Source organism: Pteropus vampyrus, unplaced genomic scaffold (assembly GCF_000151845.1).
Source record: "Pteropus vampyrus isolate Shadow unplaced genomic scaffold, Pvam_2.0 Scaffold130, whole genome shotgun sequence".
NCBI classification, from domain to species: domain Eukaryota; kingdom Metazoa; phylum Chordata; class Mammalia; order Chiroptera; family Pteropodidae; genus Pteropus; species Pteropus vampyrus.
In genome coordinates, this window is record NW_011888911.1 from 4,780,891 (window position 1) to 4,785,062 (window position 4,172).

The following is a 4,172-nucleotide window of genomic DNA, read 5'->3' on the forward strand; positions in this document are numbered from 1 at the left end:
AGGAGGTGGGGAATGGAGGGTGGGGGATGGGAGAAATGGGCAAAGGAGGTCAAAAGGTAAAAAAACGAAAAAAATAAGATAGATGAAAAACTAAACAAAAACCCCTCAAAATTTAAAAACAAACCCCAAGCAACCAAAGCAGATATCACCAAATTTATGCACAAAGTCCTTAATTAAAAAAAAGTTTTTCTGAATATATGGAGACTGTACTAAAAATATTAACCAAAATACATTTTATTCAATTAATTAATTCATTCATATAATATTCAAAACCTTTATTTAAGTATAAGGCCATGGGGTTAGGAAGAAGAAAACAAATTAACTAGTTCACAAGGACCTAGCTGTCCAGTCTGTTGACTCTGTTATGGAGATATAGTCAATCCCCACCAATTCTGTATTTGCAAATTACCCTGTTCACTAAAATGTATCTGTAACTCCAAATTAATACTTATGGTGCTTTCCTAGTTTTTTTGCAGCAATGCAGAGCAGTGAAAAAATTGAGTTGCCTGATGTGCATGTTCTCAGCTGAGGTCAAACAATCTGAGGTGGAACCCTCTGCCGTCTTGTTTCTGTTCTCACACTGCAAACAATTGTCCTTTTTGTTGTCTATTTAGCGCTACACTTTTCCCATTTTTATGCTTTTCTTGGTAGTTTTGATATATGCCCCAAGAGTGCTGAAGTGCTCGTTGGTGTTCCTAAGTGCAATAAGGTGGTGTTGTGCCTTCTGGAGAATTTAACTGTGTCAGGTAAGCTTTGTTAAGGCGTGAGTTATAGCGCTGTTGTGTATGAGTTCAATGTTAATGGACCAACAGTATATATTAAACAAGGTGTCTCTATACAGAAATACACATAAGGTTACATATCTATCAGTTGGCAAACATGTTATGACCGCAGGCTCACAGGAACTTAACTCTGTATTTCTAGTAGGAGCAGTGGTTCAGCATTTCAGTGTTCATGGTGACTTTATAGAATATAACATCCACAAATAATCAACTGTATGTATAATATTCTGTGAGAGAGATTATTATTCAAGGATGGCTTCATAAGGAAAGAATAATTAAGTTAACATGTGAAAAATTGGGAGTTCAAATGGGGGTAAGGTATAGACAACAGGGTGTGCAATGAGGAAGGGAACGGCATTCCAGGAAGGAACAACAACCTAAAGATTGAAACCAGAGTTCTGTCAAATAATGTTAATCTGTTCACATTTCCTAACTCTATCCAGGGGTCAAGGGTAGTAAGCTCTTGTCTTTGGCCTTTATCTTACGTAATTGTCCCTTTCTAGTTTGTGTTTTATGTTTCTGTTATTTTTGTCGTTCCTAGCAATAACTGCCAAATTGTTCATTTTCACCATTAAAAAAAAATCAAATAATTTGTTTCGAGTCCATGGCAAGTTCTTAATATTGTGACTTATTTATAGAAAGCAAAAGTCATGGTGACTGCATTATGCATGCAAATATGCAAAGAAACAGTGGCCAACTACTTATTCATTCTCCCCTTTCTTGAACATAGCTGACTTCCATCTTCAAAATCAGATTTATTCTGATCTCCAAAATAATGCTTATCCAGGCAAGTGAGATATAAAATGCTCTTACCCTATATTCTGGGACTCAACACAAAGTTACTTACTGCTAAGTCACCTCTGAACCTGAATTAAAATTATGACTTGATTCCGACTCAATTATTATAATTTATGATATTAATGGAGATTGGAGCACAGTCTTTTCTCTATGCCTAAATATATCAATGTTTCTATATTCCTAAATTATTATCATAACACAATTGTCAAAAATAATTTCTAAGAAGGCTATTTAAGGAAAGATTTTATCAAGAATTAGAAAAGTTTGGGAACACAAAATTATATAATATGAGATGAAAACTATACCCTCTTTATAATAGCATAAACCTAAGCAAAATGATGTATGTATAGCATTCTCCAGAACTGTACGATAAGGTTGTATATTGCCTTTTCTACTCCCACAACTTGTGGAAATTCTTCACTGGTTTGGTAAAGAGAATTATCTTTTCCCCAGACTGGTCTGGATAACTTTGTATGTGTTACTTTGCCTCTGCTGCTTTCTTCTGTGTGAGGTTTTCTGTGCTAAGAAGACTGTTCCATATACTTGGGCATTTATACCAATCTTTGCTTTTGAGTTAGTTTAATGTTCAATTTAAGAAATATAATAAAAGTTTAGTAGACTTAATTTACTGTGAATTTATTGTAAATACATACTTAGAAGTATATAAAACATATACTTTAAGTAATTTTTATATGAACCGCATATAACCAACATGCAGATGTGTAATTAGAACACTGACAGAAACCCAGAGCCTTCTGTGTGCCCCATTCATCCATTCTTCACCCTGACTCTATTGTAATCACTTCCTGGCTTTTTTTTGTAACTTTGTCACCAACTCAGGGCCTCATTGTCCAGCCCACAGAAGGTTAAAGAGAATGCGGAAAAGAAACACGCTGGCCCTAGAATGGTGTCCATCATGTCTAGAACCCAGTCAAATGTTGCAGCTCACTGCAAGAAAGACTGGGGAGTATGTGTTCTGGAAAAAGATGAACGGTTAGCAATCTCTGCCACACCACACTAATCATATCTGTCTGTGCCTATCAAATATCATTGATGTAAAGTAAATAAGATGTCAAATTTGGAAACTTAGTGTTGACCCTGGGACTTAGTAAGCACCAATAACAATAATGAGCAGTGCAGTACAGGCTGCCTTTACTTGTTTCCATTCATTATATAAGCCAGTATAAAATATATATTTACAGATTCTAAATTAGTCAATAGAGATGTTAAATGTGAAATGTGAGAGATATAGGAAAATATTTATTTATTCTTTTTGGAGCCCCAGAATCAGACACACAAAAAATGGAAGGTTATACTGTTCTCATGGATCAAAATAATTAAAATTGTTAAGGTGTCCGTACTACTTAAAGCGATCTACAGATTCAGTGCTATTCCTATTATAATACCAATGGTATTTTTCACAGAACTAAAACAAATAATCCAAAAAAAATTAATTTAAGTCAGAGTTATATGTGATGAGAAGCCATAAAAGAATTATTTTGATTGATTTATAGATTTGACATACATTAAGTGTTGTATAAACTTTTAGCCTTTTCAGAAGTCTATGGCTATGCTACCTTGAACAAGTCTGATCCCGTCTGATCTCAAAAGCTAAGCAGGGTCAGGCTTGGTTAGTACTTGGATGGGAGACCATCTAAGAAGACCAGGTGCTGTAGGCAAAAAAAAAAAATAAGAGATTGTAAACTGACAAGGTCCTTGCAATCTGTGAGGTCAACCAAGGGTTGCCTCACCTAAAAAATAAAAATAAATAAAAAATAAAGACTGTGGAGAATGTTTACATTTCAGAGACCACAAGGTATAATGAGCAAAGGACACAGGCAAGGTGAACCAGAGATATTTAAAATTTAAGTTTAAATCTGCACAAACTCACCTTTCTATCACAATAAATTGCAGTTTCTCTCTTCAATGTTTACCAAAAAGGAGTAAAAATGTTACTAAAGTATTCATTTGTTAAATACTATATTGTTATTTAATATATCGGGAATGTAAACTTCCACCTAGAAAATTTTTAGCTACAAGTTACAGAAGGCTCAATTAAAAACCCATTTGTAATGGGAGCTTATTTTTCTCACTTGGCAATAAGTGTAGAGATAGAGTACCCCAGGTTTGGTTCAACAACACAACACCCTCATCAAGCACTCAGTCTCTTCCGTTTCCCTGTCTTCAGTTTGTTGGCCTTAATCCTCAGGCTTTTTACTTCCTGGTCACAAAAAGGTTGTCACAGCTCTCAAAATCACTTCTAAACACAAACACACCCCAAAACAAAAAAAGCAAGCATCAAAGCAAAAGAACTCCCTTCATATGTACTTTATATCATGAAATAAATCGTCTCCAGAAGCCAACGGATGATTTCCCTTTATGTCTCTTCACTTGCATGTCTATGCCATGAGGCCAACCTAACTGCGAGGAGTACTGACAAAAATGAGAACCTCTCATTTTCAGCCTCTATCAAAAAAGAAAGTTCTGGCATTAAGAAATTGGAAGGAGGAATATCAGGTAGAACAGCAGCACAACCTGCCACAAACAAAAAGCTTATGAGAGATATCTGTAATAGAAGATTGTGTTTTTTCA

The 4,172-nt window shown here is 35.0% G+C and overlaps 1 pseudogene; it reads left to right on the forward strand.

Annotated features, from left to right (window-relative positions):
• The first annotated feature begins 3,140 nt into the window (after positions 1-3,140).
• On the forward strand, positions 3,141-3,259 carry LOC111744253 (annotated as a pseudogene).
• Positions 3,260-4,172: the final 913 nt, after the last annotated feature.